Genomic DNA, 17,639 nt, shown 5'->3' on the forward strand with positions numbered 1-17,639 from the left:
TTTCAGAAGCACATCTTTGCACCCTGAGTAGATGCCATTGCAATAATCAAGACGGGTAATGACCAGTGATTGCACTACAGTGCGAAAGACGTCTCTAGGAAAATATGGTTTTATGCGTTTAAGTTTCCAAAGAGTGAAGAACATGCTTCTGACGGTAGAAGTCGTATGTTGCTCCAACATTAAGTTTCGATCGACTATCACTCCTAGGATTTTCAGGGATTCAGAGATTGGGAGGGTAAGCTCAGGAGTAATTAAGGCTTGCGGTGCATATTTGTTATAAGGGGAGGAAAGAATGAGGCAATGGGTTTTCTCAGTATTGAGCTTGAACTGAAAGGAGTTGGCTCAATCGAGCATGGTGTGTAATCTAAGTCATAGTTCCTCATGGATCTCGCTAAGGTCTGCTTAAAAAAGGAATAGAGATTGTGATGTCATCAGCATAAATAAACGGGTTAAGACCAAGTTTGGATAGGGCAATGGCCAGAGGGACCAGCATGTTGAAGAGAGTCGGCAAAAGTGGGGAGCCCTGTGGCACACCGCTGGCTGCCTTCCAGCTCTTTCTTTTCCTTTACTCAAATTAATATTGTTCCCAAAAAAAATTCTCCCTGTATTAAATGCAAGGAAATGTTGATGTAACTGTTGAAAACTGAGTGTTATACTAGCCACTAAAACTGACCATTTTTGGGCTCAGTGTACACTAACAAAGAGTCCTAAAATGGATTCCACTGTGATACAATACAGAGGGTGAAGACAGAACCAAGAAGAAAGGTCTCTAGTGTATTGTACAACCTGATGGGGAGGGCAGAACAGAAAACACCACAAGCACAGCTTGTTCTGTAGACTTGTAAGAGAAGCATGCATTTCACAGGGGCATTCTGGGTCGCGTAGTGAGAGAAGCATGCAGGAAACGGATGCCTGGCCTTCAGATTTTGGAAGGGGGATGTAAGAGCAGGAAAAAAAAAGCAAGAAGTGATAAGCAGAATAGTAAATTAGAAGAAATACAAACTGTCTAAATTATAGAATATAAAGGTAGGAGAGAATAGTTGCAGGGGGAACTTGTGAGGCAGACTGACTAGCGTCTTATGGCTCTCTGCTTTTACAACTTCCTCTCACAGGAAAAAATGAGATCTGTATTCTGCCATTAAAGAATCTTTTAGTTGTGAACTACTACATTTTTTTTCTGTTTTGTTTTTTCTGTTCTGTGTAAATATTTATTGGTTAATAATTGTTTTACTATTTGCAGAATTTAGATAAGACCTGGTTGGTCTTATCTAAATTTCTTTTTAAAGATTTTTTTTATTTACTTGAACAAACTACCGTATTTTTCGGACTATAAGACGCACTTTTTTCCCCCCAAAATTTGGGAGGAAAATGGGGGGGTGCGTCTTATAGTCCGAAGGTAGATTTGGCTGGCTGGCTGCCCGCCCTCCGAGTTCGGGATCGCCCTCCCCCCGGCCCTGTCACCACTTCTCCGTACTCACGTCATGCGATCTTCCCTGGTGGTCTAGTGACGTCGGGGCAGGAAAGAGCCCCCTCTTTCCTGCCCAGCGTGCTGCTCTCCATCCTCCTGTATGCAGCCTGACGGTCTCGGCGAGATTCAAAATGGCCGCCGAGACTTCAATTCTCGGCGGCCATTTTGAATCTCGCCGAGACCGTCAGGCTGCATACAGGAGCATGGAGAGCAGCGGGCTGGGCAGGAAAGAGGGGGCTCTTTCCTGCCCCGACGTCACTAGACCACCAGGGAAGATCGCGTGACGTGAGTACGGAGAAGTGGTGACAGGGCCGTGGGTTGGGCGATCCCGAACTCGGAGGGAGGGATTCGGACAAGACGCACTGGAGCACCTAGGTTTTAGAGGAGGGAAAAAGGAAAATTTTTGTTTTTCCTATTTCCCTCCTCTAAAACCTAGGTGCGTCTTATAGTCCGAAAAATACGGTAAATTTATTTAAGAAAAATATAAGGGTGAATCTTTTTCGTGTGACACAGGATAAGGTAAGAGTTTTACCTAGGGAGAAGCGCCCCGAAGGTTTAACCTTCATTGGCCTTCTGAATATTGCACCCTTCTGGTAAGGTGAGGAGGGGGGCTAAACATAACTGAAAAACAAATACTCCTTGTTTCATAACATTGTACAAGAGTTGGCGACTAAAGTAAGCAATGAACCATGGAGGGGAGGAAAAAGCCTCAGAATCACACCTCTACTATATATGCTTGATTGTAGTAGGATTTATGGGTACTCTAAGGAATAAAGTATTTTTGCATCTTTATCTTCATCCTCCTGTTGTTTTTGGAAGAGCCCTGCTGGCTACGCTTCTCGTTCTTTGAGTAGGATTTATAGGTAGACACCTCACAGGCATACTCCCCCTTTTTTTTCTTTATGCTATTATGCACCTATAAGCTCTGTGCAATTTAAATATTCCAAAATGAGTTAGCTACACTGTATGTGTGAGTACATAAGTTATCTGATCCCAGCTTCACCCAACGATGGCCAGCATTTCACCAAGTGCTGCTTCAAGAAGAAATTGGATCAAATGTACGCTAGAATGTCACTAAACAATTAAAATAAGTTCAATCTTTGTACTTCTCAAAATTCCAAAATGTCAACATTTAAGAACTCTGTGCACTCACTTGACTTCTGCACTATTCCATTTCAGTATATACACTACTCAAAAATGGCTGTTTTTCAAGAGACGCAGCATATGATTTCGCTTCCATTAACCAATACCCTCCATCGCTGGTTCAGTAAAAACTGTTTCATTCTGTTTTCTGGTTAAGACCATGTGGCTTCTTAGTCTTCAGTGTAAATACCCAAAATTGATCTCGCCGAAGTAAAATTGTTTGTCAATCCAATTTCTCTGCATGAACTCATTGATGGCACAAACATCTAAATGAAGAAAAAGAGCGTTGAAACTCCATACAATGTTGAACTAAAGGAGCTTGTGTTTTTTGCAGTTTTAAACAGCTTTGTGTTCTGCATCAGAATCTTAAAAGGGCGAATGGTTTGTCCCACTTAGGGCAAGGACAAATTATGGCATACATAACATAGCTGGTAGCACATGTGACATTGTGATTATAAAACATATTTCTTGTTTGAAACTGGATCAGGTGCAGGAAGTAATGGTGCAGAGGCCACTTGATAACAGTGATCATAACATGATCAGATTTGATATAATCTCTGCAGTAAGTACATACAGGAAATCCAATACATTAGTATTTAACTTTCAAAAAGGAAACTATGATAAAATGAGGAGAATGGTAAAAAAAAAAACAACTTAAAGAAGCAGCTGCAAAAGTAAAAAAAAAATTACTTCGGGAATGTATACTATTCAAAAATACCACCCTGGAAGCCCAGATCAGATATTCCATGTATTTAAAAAAGGAGGAAGAAAGGCCAAACGACAGCCGTAATGGTTAAAAAGTGAGCTGAAGGAAGCTATTAGAGCAAAAAGAAAATCTTTCAGAAAATGGAAGAAGGACCTGACTGAAAATAGCATGAAACAGCATACACAATGGCAAGTCAAATGCAAAGTGTTGATAGGGAAGGCAAAGAGAGACTTTGAAAAGAAGATTGCATTGGAGGCAAAGGAATCAGTTGGACTGCTAGATGACCGAGGGGTAAAAGAGGCAATCAGAGAAAACAAGGCCATTAAATGAATTCTTTGCTTTGGTTATCACCGAGAAAGATTTGGGAGAGATACCAGTACCAGAAATGGTACTCAATGCTGATGAATCTAAGAAACTGAAACAAATCTGTGTAAACTGGGAAGATGTAATGGGCCAATTTGACAAACTGAAGAGTAGCAAATTGCCTGGGAAGATTGGAGGGTAGCCAATTTAATGCCAATTTTTAAAAAAGGTTCCAGAGGTGATCCAGGAAATTATAGACCCAGTGAGCCTGACATTAGGGTCAGGCAAAATGGTAGAGATAATTATAAAGAACAAAATTACAGAGCATATACATAAGCATGGCTTAATGAGACAAAACCAACATGGATTTAGTCATGGGAAATCCTTGCCTCACCAATCTACATTTCTTTGAAGGGGTGAATAAACATGTGGGTAAAAGTGAGCCAGTTGGTATTGAGTATCTAGATTTTCACAAGGCATTTGACAAAGTACCTCATGGAAGATTCCTGAGGAAATTAGAAAGTCATGGGTTAGGAGATAATGATTTATTGTGGTTAAAAGATGAGTACACAAGCATCGCCATGCTGGGACAGACCAAGGGTCCATCGAGCCCAGCACCCTGTCACCGACAGCGGCCAAAAGAACAAACAATTTGTCCCATCCATCCTAGAAATACTGTATTATTCCCTCGTCCATTCAATAACATTCTATGGCTTTTTCCTCCAGGAAGCCGTCCAACCTTTTTTTGAAGTCCGCTAAGTTTAACCGCCTTAACCAACTTTTCCGGCAGTGAAATCCAGAGTTTAACTACATGTTGAGTGAAGAAAAATTTCCTCCGATTCATTTTAAATTTACCACACTGCAGCTTCATCACATGCTCCCTTGTCCTAGTATTTTTGGAAAGTGTAAATAGATGCTCCACATCGACCTTTTCCATTCCACTCATTATCTTATAGACCTATCATATCTCCCCTCAGCTGCCTTTTCTCCAAGCTGAAGAGCCCCAGCCTCTTCAGCCTATCCTGATAGGGAAGTCATCCCATCCCCTGTATCATCTTTTTCGCCCTTCTCTGCACCTTTTCCAATTCCACTATGTCTTTTTTGAGGTTCGGCGACCAGAATTGAACACAATACTCGAGGTGCGGTCGCACCATGAAGCGATACAATGGCAGAATAATATCCTTATTTTTGTTTTCAATCCCTTTCCTAATGATACCCAACATTCTATTTGTTTTCCTAGCCGCAGCAGCACATTGAGCAGACGTTTTCAACGTATCATCAGTGATGACACCTGGATCCCTTTCTCGGTCCGTGACTCCCAACGCTGAACCTTGCATGACGTAGTTATAATTTGGGTTCCTCTTTCCCACATGCATCACTTTGCACTTGTTCACATTAAACATCATCTGCCATTTAGACGCCCAGTCTCATAAGTTCCTCTTGTAGTTTTTCACAGTCTTCCCGCGATTTGACTACTTTGAATAACTTTGTGTCATCGGCAAATTTGATTACTTCACTAGTTACCCCCATCTCTAGGTCATTTATGAATATGTTAAAAAGCAGAGGTCCCAGTACCGATCCCTGAGGGACCCCGCTAACTACCCTTCTCCATTGCGAATATTGACCTTCTAATCCTACTCTCTGTTTCCTATCTTTCAACCAGTTTTTAATCCACAGTAAGACACTACCTCCGATCCCATGTCTCTCTAATTTCCTCTGTGGTCTTTCATGAGGAACCTTATCAAACGCCTTCTGAAAATCTAGATACACAATATCAACCGGCTCACCTTTGTCCACATGTTTGTTTACCCCTTCAGCTTCGAATACCCTGTCCGGCACCGGTATCCCACCCAAATCTTCCTTGGTGAAGATCGGCGCAAAGAACTCATTTAGTTTTTCTGCTATTTCTTTGTCTTCCAGTGGGCCAACTGATTCTTTGCCAAAAGTTTGACAGCCCTTCGTAGAGGTGCATGTTTCCAAGAGACCAGGCTCACGGATGATGAACACATTAAGCTTCGACGCCACTGGGTGGGGAGCATGTTTATGCATCATCTGGGGGATGGAAGGGTGGCGTGACCATTTTGATTAGGAAGACCTTGTCCTATTCTGTACAGGTTGTTTTCAGAAACACTCAGGGGCAGTATCTTTTGTTAAAGATGTGGCTGCAAGGCAGAGAGACCTACATTTTGGTGATATATGGGCCCACTCCTTTTGAGAAAACCACCTACCCACAGCTGCTTCAGAGGTTACTCCCTCTCCATGATGTTGAGCTTATGGTTGTGGGAGACATGAACCTTGTCATGCACTATAGTGAGGACAGTACATCCAAGGTGGGCTCGCAAGGTCAGGGACTGCCAGGCACGAGTGGTTTTTTTCCACTTTTAGTATGGTACAGGGAATGGTGGATGCATGGCGCTTATTGCATCCTGGGGAGCGGGATTACTCTTGCCGCTCTAGAGCACATGGTATGCTATCCCAACTTGACTATATTTTTGTAAAGCAGAATTTGTTCTTCTTGATTTGGGTGGCCACCTTAGACCCAGAAATCATCTCAGATCATTTGATAGTATGTGCTGACTTGGAGGCACCCAGTTATCACTGGGCAACCAGGGGTTGGCGCTTTCCAATGTATCTAGCTCAGAATGCGGACTTCTTGAAGTACTTTTGTGAGCGGTGGGGATCTATTTGGCTTCTAACTCGCAGCACATTGACTACCCTCAATTGTTTTGGATACCATGAAGGCATTGCTGAGAGAGGATATCATATCATATGTTAGTGCCCAGCAGAAAAAATTAGATGCAAGAATAGTCTGCTTAGAGCACCAGCTGTGGTTTGCGAAGCGGTCATATATCCGAACGAAATCCCAAGAGGCTAAGGATCCTCTAGACTCAACCCAGGCAGCCTTAAATACTCTCTTTCATGAATGTACTTCCTGGAGTATGATCTACCAGAAAGTTCTATAAATTTGGCAGTTGCACAGGAAAGCATTTGGCAGGGGTGGTTAAACATTTGTGTGGATCTCTAGTGGTGCCAGTGTTACGTGAGCCCTCGGGCAATCTGATTACACGTAGTGACAAGATTGCAGATGTTTTGAAAGAGCACTTTCAATCCCTGTATGGGGAAATGGAGCAGATTCTGAGTGGGGCTGCTAACATCTTTTTGGATCGGGCTGGATTACCTCATCTGCCTGGAGAGACAGCGGAAGCTCTAAATCAGCCCCTCCAAGCCAAAGAACTTGAATCTGCTATTAAAACCTTGAAAACCTGGATGTCCCTTGGGGCTGGTGGTTATTCCATTAAGAAACTCCTGCCCAGAACACCGCAGCCAGACTGATATTTGGAAAGGCGAAATACTATAGTGCTAAACCCCTTAGAGAAAAATTACACTGGCTTCCACTAAAGGATGGAGTTACATTCAAAATATGCACCTTAGTTCATAAAATAATTTATGGAGATGCCCCATCTTACATGTCAGATCTTATAGATCTACCAGAGAGAAACAACAAAAGTTCATCACTTACTTTCTTAAACCTCCATTATCCCAATTGTAGAAGACTTAAATACAAATCAATACATACGTATAGCTTTTCATACATCTGTACACAACAATGCAATGAATTACCAACCACTATAAGAAAAACACGTGACTTGATGACCTTCCGGAAACTACTGAAGACTGACTTGTTCAAAAAAGCGTACAAAATGGATCCCTCATAACGATCTGACTCCTATACTACACCAGACACAATTTTATATTGGAACTCTTTATTTTGCCTGTTTTATTTACACCCTAATTACTGATAATCATACCCTGTCCTGATATCATTATGTTATGTTGTTATCCATTTAACCTAATTACTGACAATTATACCTTGTCCTGATATCATTATATTATGTTGTTATCCACTTACCCACTTATCAACATAATTTTCGTATGAACCTTAATAGCAATAATTCAGAAATTCTTCTCCGTTAATATGATTGCCATAATATTCCTATGCACTGCAGACAAATTGCATAGATAAACTTCTGCAAAATAGGTTTCAAAAATACCGATTTAGTCATTTTGAGAAGGAATTTGTGTAAATATCTTTGGATGTTTTTCTGTTTTGAAAATGAGCCCCGTTATTCTCCACGCTGTTTTAGGACTGAAGTTAATTACTGTCATGGTATGCAAAGCCTAACCCATTTGGAGACATTGCTCCTTTTTATTTTACAAAAAAAAAAAAAAATCCCTGCAATAAAACTTCTAAAAAGCTTTTATAAATTTTTTTTTTTTTTTAAAGCACAATGGACCTAACCAACTATCGACCAGTAGCATCTATTCCACTCTTGACCAAACTCATGGAAGGCATAGTGACGAAACAACTTACTGAATACTTAAATAAACATTCAATTCTGCACGAGTCCCAATCAGGATTTCGGACGAATCACAGCACCGAAACTGTACTAGTGTCCACAATGAACTCATGCAAACAGGCAATTGCAACTGGTAACAACATCCTCCTCCTACAATTCAACATGTCCAGTGCCTTTGACATGGTTAACCATGATATACTAATACATATACTAGAATACTTCGGAGTAGGAGGCACAGTTCTCAAATGGTTCAAAGGATTCCTGACCACAAGATAATAACAAGTAACAACGAATGTGGACAGATCACCCCCATGGATACCTGAGTGTGGAGTCCCCCAGGGATCCCCTCTTTCACCAACATTATTCAACCTAATGATGATACCTCTATCCAAACTACTAGCCAATCAAAACCTCAACCCCTACATTTATGCAGATGACGTCACAATCTACATGCCATTCAAACATGATCTAGATGAAATCACCAACGAGATCAACCAAAGACTCCAAATAATGCACACTTGGGCAGATGCATTCCAACTAAAACTTAGAAAAAACACAATGTCTTGTACTCACCTCACAACATAACACAAAAAACTTCTCCACCATAATCACACCATACTGCTCCCTTCCTGTCTCACAAAACCTAAAAATTCTAGGAGTCACCATTGATCGAAACCTCACTCTTGATACCCACGTGAAAAACACAACAAAAAAGATGTTCTACACCATGTGGAATCTTAAAAGAGTAAAACCTTACTTCCCAAGATACATCTTCCGTACCCTGGTACAATCAATGGTAATAAGTCATCTGGACTACTGCAATGCACTGTACGTCGGATGCAAAGAACAGACAATCAGAAAACTCCAAACTGCCCAGAATACGGCCGCCAGACTCATATTTGGAAAAACTAAATATGAAAGCGCAAAACCTCTAAGAAAGAAACTTCACTGGCTCCCACTTAAGGAACGCATTGCGTTCAAGATCTGCACGATTGTACACAAAATCATTCATGCAGATGCCCCAATCTACATGCTAAACCTAGTGGACCTACCTCCCAGAAATGCCACAAGATCATCCCGCAAATTTCTCAACCTGCGCTACCCCAGCTGCAAAGGACTTAAATACAAGCTGATGCATGCCACTACCTTCTCTTACATGAGCATGCAGTTATGGAATGCATTACCTACAGACTTGAAAGCAATCAACGAAACAACTATCTTTCGAAAATCTCTGAAAACATTCTTCTTCAATAAGGCCTACAATGAGAGCCTATTACCTCACTAAGTCACCTCACCAACCCACTCAATTATGAACACCCACCTTCTATAAATACCCTAATCACTCTTTTCCTTCCTCTCTCTTCCCTTCATTGATTGCTTCACATTACTAATTGTATCTGATATCCTGGAATAACAATGTTAACAAATCTATATAAGCCACATTGAGCCTGCAAATAGGTGGGGGAATGTGGGATACAAATGCAATAAATAAATAAATTTAAGAATACATCTGTAGAGCTTTTAAAATTCCCTTCTATATTGGTATATGGAATCTCCCTTCCACATTTTCCTATTTTGTTGCTACCCATGTATATACCACATCTGGCTCCTCCCCAGCAGTATCTAAAATCTTAAGCAGTTAACAAATGAGGTCCGCCACCTTTGCACCAGTCAGTGCAAGTGACCAAGCAATCCTCACATCCACCAGTCATTCAGCTATTTATATGCCTAATTATTGAATGTCCAATTTAAGAGCCATTTTCACCCTTCCATCTCTTTGTAACATTTTACAGTGTTGGCATGTACCTAGGGGTGGTTGTCATAGGGTTTCACTGTTCTGCCACCTTGTTTCCATTTGTTTTCTCACTTTGGATTTTATGCTCATAAAAGAGGGACTTATATAAAAAGCTTAATAGAATTCACAATTCCCTGGACTCTGCAATTACAAAATGCATAAATTCACAGCCCTACTAAACCTGACACCCTTTGCTACCATGCCTGCACCGTCCTTCTCTTTTTACATTTTATACATTCTTTCCACTTTTTATTTTAATTGTTTTCATCTAAAATTCATTTTAATACATTTCAAAATAGTGTGACATTCCGAAAGAGCAGCTGGCGTAAAATGTTCTTTATTACCATTTTATACATGCAGCTGAATTAATTTTTCCACTGACTAAGCTGCCTTCTCACTCCTTTCTCACTCCTTTCTAACATTAAAGGACCACAGAAAAGCAAGCGCTTATGAGAGGTTTTGGTTGAAGGGTTTAATCAGAGAACTATATTTTGGATTATGGTTAATATTTTAATGGCATACCTTTTTTTACATTTAGTTTCTTCACATTATTATATTCTTGGTGCACTTTACAATGAGTTAAATCAAGTGAGTTAATTATGTTTAACTAGAGGACTTGAAACATAGTTATTACAGACTCTCTCGAGAGTAGCTTTGGATGATAGACCTACTGAAAGAAAGTAAAGGCATAATTGCTATATTAGGTCAAGTTTGATGAGGATTATTACAGTACACTAAAATCATTAGTGTTCTGTAAGATTAAACAATTGAAATTCCTGGAAATATGAATCTAAACACATCTTATAATCTGCTTGCAACTCTGGTCCAAAAGGTACTGCCCTGAAAATGACAGATACAAATCAAGGTAAGGTATACACAAAAAGTAGCACATATGAGTTTATCTTGTTGGGCAGACTGGATGGACCGTGCAGGTCTTTTTCTGCCGTCATCTAATATGTTAATGTTAATATGTTAATAATTTACTGGAATTAAGTGAAGGTCTCTCAAGCCCAGTATCTTGTCTCCAACAGTGGCCAATCCAGGTCGCAAGTTCCTGGCAATAACCCAAAAGAGTAAAACAGATCTTATTCTGCTTATCCCAGGAATAAGCAGTGGATTTTCCCAAGTCCATCTTAATAATGGTTTATGGACTTTTTTCTTTTTTTTTTAAGAGTATGTTCAAACATTTTTAAAACCCCGTTAAGCTGATGTGTTTTACTACATTCTCTGGCAAGGAGATTCAAAGCTTAATTTACATGTTTACTGAAGAAATATTTTTTTCTGATATGTTTTAAACTTAAAGGGTACTCTGCTTTGGTTATACCCACTAATGCTGAATGCTCATGAAACTTTTACTTCCATGGCCTATGTCCGTGTGTTAAGAGTGTTTGAGTTCTGGTGTTTGGCTTGAAAGCAGATTTGGGAACCATCTTAACCTTTCTTCAGGGAGACCTTGAGCAAGGTTTGATTCTAACTCTAATGAGGTACAAGTGGCAGTCTGTCTTGTATCGGGATAAAGTGAAAGGAGTCTTTCTGGAGGTGGAGATCATTCTTTTTTTTTTTTTTTGAAAGTGGTTAAGCAGATTTGACCCCCTCTCAGACTAGTTCTACCATTACAAGACCTTAACCTGGTTCTACGAGCACTAACAGGGACCCACCACCCCCCTTTGAGCCCTTGAGACAGGCCTTTCTCAAGGATTTTACCCTGAAGCTGACTTTCCTGGTGACTGTTTGGCAAAGCGCATCTAAGAGCTGCAGGCCTTTTCATGTAGAAATCTATATTTGCCCTTTATTTTGACTTGTTCATGATTCAGACAGTTCATTCATTTCTTCATGTGGTTTCTCCCTTACACATGAATAAGGTGGTTTCACTGCCAGCATTCTCAAAGCCATCCAAATTAGTAGTGAATAGGGCTGTACGTAAGCTGGATGTTTGCAGATTCGTCTTATGCTATCTGAAGGTGGTGAATGCCTTCAGGAAGTCACAGAAACATTTTGCCCTGTTTGTTGGTTCATGCAAAGGTGAAGTAGCTATTAAATGCTCCATGATAAACTGGACTGAGGCAGCCATTGAAGTCATGTATATTCTAAATTATAGAGTTGCTCCAGAAGGACTTTAGGCTCATTCCACGTGAGCTCAATCATCTTCCGGGTGGTCACTCCAGAGGATATCTTCAAGACAGCAACTTAGGTCATCACTGCACTCCTTTGTCAAATACTACAAGATTGATATGTCGCCAGGTGGGATTCCTCCTTTGGCAGAGCAGTGGTGGAGGGGGCCTTGTCTTCCTTCTGCCCTGAGGGATAAAGCTTTTGTACATCCTCATTGTCTGGACAGGTCTATCAGGATGAAAAGGAGGGTGAGACCAGTCCAGGGCACACCCAGAAAAACTGCAGAGGGCATATCCATCATTGGGTCGTTGTCTTCTGTTCTCCCTGGTTCTTTCAGTGCCTTTCAGTTAAGAATGCTGTTGTCCATATTAGCTGTTTTTGTCAATAGGCCTGAGGGATCTTTTGATGATTTAAGTGTTGTCTGTAGTTTTCAGCAACTGCTTATACTGGTGATGTTACTGGAAGAGTTCAGCTTCTCTGCCTCCATCTGCTGGTAGGGGAACACAATCCCATTAGTCTAGTTTATCAGGAATCGAGGAAAGAAAAAGGGAGAAAAAGGAGAAATCCAGAAGAAGATGGAAAATACCTACCACGTTTAAATCACACACAAGGTAAATGTAAAGGCAATGTTTACTCAAACATACTTATACTCTTAGAGCCTAGATTAGCAGAGAATTGGATTACTCACTAGGGACACCCTTCCCTTTCAGAACAAATTGCAGCTGTGATAGCTCATAGAACACATATCTAGCATTTTCCCAGGAAATTAAACATTGAATTAAAATTTCTTATTGTTGAACTGAATTTCTTTTCTTTCTAGCTTGGGTCCTTTTTATGGCATCCAGAATAAGTGATATCTTCCCACCTAAGAAGTTACATTTGGTTGATCTGAAAAATAGATGCAATAAAGCCTCTTTGTCCTGTTGGAAGACAAACAAAACCAATAAAGTGGTTCTTAGTATAACATCTTCCGCTGAAATCTCTAAAATATTAGATAAATTCAAATTATCAGAGGAAATCTCAGCCTGAGCTCTTCCAGCTGGAGAGCTACTATGCTTCTGAGTTGGAATTGGAAGATAGTAAATCGTTTGTAATGGAGAAAGACCCAAATCTGTATATTTAAATGTTTCTTCAAGAAATCTTTAAAATAAATCTTAAGTAGTAGAAGTCATCAGTTGTGGAACATTTCAAAGGCTCAAGTTCAATGGTTTTTAGCATCATTTCAAACATCTTGTTCTGTATCAGAGAGCTTTGCACTTAAAATTTCATCTGTTAAACTTGAGAACAGGAGATTCCACTGCTGTAGTCTGGAGTCCAATAGCTTTGCTTTACTCTTGGATAATTCCAAATTCCTGACAAGGTCATTGAATTCACCTTGTGTTATGAGGTATGTTTAAAATGAGGAGAACTGGAGGAAATTTGGATCATATAACATTGATGTTGCAGGACCAGAAGTTTCATCCTGCTCCTCTTCCTTGTCAGATACAGGTGAGTATAATTCTGGTGCATCAGGATTTAGCAGTTGTCCTCCGTGGGGTACTAGGTATATAGCTGATGGAATGTTTGGATACTGCACAGTCCACCTTTTCTTCTTTGACAGACCTTTTCCAACTGGAGGCACCATACAGAAGTAATGATTGCTAATATGAGCTGTCGGCCCTCTCCAAATCTTTGGCACTGCAAAAGGCATAGATTTCCTTTTCCTCTTCAACCACAGGCAAAGATTTGTTGCATAACTATTGCAGCATATGTGTGGACCCAGCTCTTGTCCAGATCTCCAATATTTGCAGCCAAAATAAAGGTGGTAGCCTTAACCACAACTGTTACACTCCGCTTTTGTAATGCAAGTTATCTGTATTGCTCTAACAAGTGCACAACATTTCTTTGGCTAAAGAGAAATGTTTCCCTTTGCAATATTCAAACACTTCACAGGTAAGAAAGCAAAACACTTTATGATCTGTGGAGTTAATATAAGGCAATTTGTTGAGCAGAATGCTGTAAGCTGAGTTACGGTTGCATCAGCCATAACTTCTATGCAAAACCCAATGCAATTCATAGCACATATGATGCAATATCGAACCCATTCTTAGATTTATTCATAGATGTAGTTTCCTTTCTAACTCACCTATTCTCTGGCATCCACTAGCCAAGGGTTGTATATTCTGACCCAGTAGCATATCTTGAAAGCTAGAACCAGTCAAAAGTTTTAAGCATCATTTTTGTTCTCAGCGACCCATAATCAGCAAGTTTCACTACATTTAATTTGGAAGCATTTTTTGTGGGATTTTGAAGGAAAAACTTTTTAAATGAGTTGGAAGGAGAGGTGAGGTGTTAGGGGATTTTAATGCTCAGAAGAACACAGACAATGGTTTAAACTTGAATGATTATGGCAGATCTATGGGGTTTTGAATAGAATTTATGAATGTTTAATATAAAACTAAACAATATGGTATAATTTGATATTGTGCCACCTACTATAATTTGAGTAGATATGAAATCCATTAACATTCTGAGAATACAGCTATGGAATCAAACCAGGACCTAAGCTCATTCTTTGTCAATTTGAATGGTGTTGCTATAGAATCATCATAGAGATTGTCAGATTTGAGAGGGGAGTTGTCTCAGTTTCTCAGGAAATATTGGAGTCTGAACTTGGAGAAAACAATTTGGACTGTGAAGCTAGATGCATATGTGCTGCATGTCTGCTTCAGAGTAGCGCGAGAGGCCTGGAGAATCTCTTGTAAGAGTGACTGACTGGTTGAGTATGAAAAGTGACTAAGGAAAAATAATGTTAATTAGTTTGGGCAAGATTACTGGGAAATGTGTAAGTGTTATCAAAGAAGGTACTATACCTGAATAGATTCCTATATGAAAGAAAGTGAAGTTGTTTAAAAGGGGGGAGGAGACCTTTGCTGAGAATCTGAATTCTACAAAGGTGAGTAATATATTTAAAAAAGACGTTCTCAAATCAGATTTAAATAAAAAGGCATGTAAAGGTATAGAGAGTAATTTAGAATCTCCGATGTGAATAAGATTGGTTGCACATGAAGAAAGATATGATTTAAGCTTTAGAGGTCCTTTTACTAAGGTGCCCAAATGGATTTAGCGAGTGTTAATGATTAGCACACGCTAAATGCTAAGAAGGTATAAAATGGACTTCTTAGTATTTAGCATGTGATAATTGTTGGCACACCTTATAAAAGGACCTCTTAGGAACTCCAATTAGCTAAATGGTGAAATTAAACTTGCTATATAGAAATTGAACGTGTTGATGAATTGTGAGTGTAAAGTGGCCAAAATAAGCAAAAGAAGCCTTCAGGAATAGGTGGTGTGAATTCAGTACTTTTATTAAACAGACCTGACAGTCTGTTTTTCGACGAAACTGCCTGCTTCAGTGGTCTTGTGCAGAGACAATCATCAAGTGTATTAGTTAAAAAGATACAGTTTTATGATGTATGTTTATATTTATTTTTATAGACCCCTGAGGCAGGCCATTCTTGGCCGAAATACAAGTCCTGTCAGGTCTTCATGAGGGTTGAAGGTCATTGTGAAGATTCAAGTAAAGTACTTTTTTGGACACCATTTGTGAGAGGGATTTTTGTGGTCTCCTTTACTTTTGTCTGCTTGCTGGACTTAACATCACACCCATTTTCTGCTTCCCTTAAAATCATGAATATCAAAGCCAGGTAAACGTCAGGGGCACAAAGAAAGGGCTCTGGTGGCAGAACTTACTTCTGGTCAGTATCATGTGATTGCAGTAGTGAAGGCCTCAGGGCCTAGGCCCACCCACTTTGGGCTCAGGCCCACCCAGTAGCAGCACACCTATGATGTGGCTGGCAGGGATTCCCAAGCCCCACCAGCTGAAAATTCCCAACAAATGACCCTCCTGCATACCTTGTAAATAGCAGATCTTCACTTGCAGCGAGAAGCGACTGATACATACTGTAGGGCCAACATGAGCAGTGTGTATTAGCTGCTGCTCGCTGCCGGTGAAAATCTACTATTTAAAAGGTACGCGTGGTGGGGAGGGGGAGATGTTTGAGAGACCATATGGTATGCAGGCGAGAGAGGAAGAGATCAAATCACTTGTGGGACAGGGCGGAGTTCTGCCCAACCATCTTGGGCCCACGCCCACCCAAAATTGGGTGTCTGGCTGTGACCCTGGAAGGCCCTCATTGATTTGAGGTAGATAGATATATGTATACCTTGGAAGGTAGGTAGAAGATGGGGAGTTGTGATAGAAACATTTATATACTCTGTGAAGCAAATGATGAGGCCTTTTCTTTACTATGCAGGTTCTTTAATGAGTTCAAAATAAATCATCAAAGAAAAACATTCTTCTTCAGAGGATCACACTTAATCAGTCTGTAAGGGTGTCTTACAAACTAACTGTACTCCAATCCTGCTACAAGACCCCAAATCCAGGCCAGGTTTTCTCCCTCACTGTTTCAGCACAGCTACATTACAAATTATGGCTACATTACAAATGACCCCTCTCTTACAAATAAATCCTTACACAAAAGGATGCCTCTTCCTTAGGTTACTTTGAGCCACCCTCCTAGGTCTTTTTATAGTAATCACCCCATTAGATGTTTTATCCTTCCACTTGCCCTCATTTCATAACCTTTAGCGGCTGCCACTCTGGCCTGCCACAATCCCTATCTTCAGGTTTCCTAATTTACAGGGCAAACACAGATCCAGTTCTCTAGGCTGTTTTATTAAGCCTTGTGTGCCTTGAGCCTTTAAAAACATTTTTTTTAGTTCAAATCATTTTTATTGAAGAATTTTAGAATAACAAGAAAAAAAACAGAAATATGACATTTATTTATTTATTGCATTTGTATCCCACATTTTCCCACCATATGGCAGGTTCAATGTGGCTTACATATTGTTAAAAAGGTGGTTACAAAATTTAGATTTGTAGAAGTCTAGTACATAATACAGAAGTACAATAAATGCTTAGGTTGATATATTAGCATATTGTGAGAGAGGTTAATATTATTGTTTTCTATTTCTGAACTTTTCGTGATATATGGTGGCGTGGGATTAGGCAAATCCAGGGGGGAAAGACTTCTTGAAAGTTGTGTGCCCATAAACGAGAGGCTGGCGCATGTGAAGATTTGTATTTCATACCTTTGCAATTGGGGTAGTGAAAGGTTAGGTAGGTTCTCGCTGTTCTCATCACGTTTCTTATGGGTAGATCGATAAGTTCTGTCATGTAATCTGGTGCGAGTCCGTAGATGATTCTGTGGACTATTTTGCATATTTTGAATGTTATGCGAGCGTTAATAGGAAGTCAATGTAAGCTTCTTAGGAGGGGTTTCGCACTTTCGAAGCATGTTTTTCCGAAGATGAGTCTGGCAGCTGTGTTTTGTGCTGTCTGTAGTTTTCTTATGATTTGATCTTTGCAGCCTACGTACATACTATTGCAGTAGTCTACATGGGTTATCACCATGGTTTGGATCATGTTGCGGAATGAATCCCTGGGAAAGTAAGGTTTTATACATTTGAGCTTCCACATTGTGTGGAACATTTTTCTTGGTCATGTTCTTAGCTTGGCTTTCTAGCGTTAGGTTGCGGTCAATTGTTATGCCTAAGATTTTCAAGTGGTCTGAGATTGGGAGGGATGAACCCTGTGCGTTAATTGCCGAGGGGGGAACATTATTGTATTGGGATGAGAGAATGAGACATTGGGTTTTATCTCTATTGAGTTTTAACTTGAATGCTGATGCCCAGGATTCCATGATGGTCATG

The 17,639-nt window shown here is 40.1% G+C and overlaps 1 protein-coding gene across 6 annotated transcripts in view; it reads left to right on the forward strand.

The window, feature by feature from the left end:
- The window catches only part of TPK1 (thiamin pyrophosphokinase 1), a 453,486-nt gene that overhangs the window by 103,793 nt on the left and 332,054 nt on the right, over positions 1-17,639 (forward strand). The gene's annotated exons all lie outside the window — the stretch shown is intronic.

The sequence above is a fragment of the Microcaecilia unicolor genome, chromosome 1 (assembly GCF_901765095.1).
Source record: "Microcaecilia unicolor chromosome 1, aMicUni1.1, whole genome shotgun sequence".
Classification (NCBI taxonomy): Eukaryota; Metazoa; Chordata; class Amphibia; order Gymnophiona; family Siphonopidae; genus Microcaecilia; species Microcaecilia unicolor.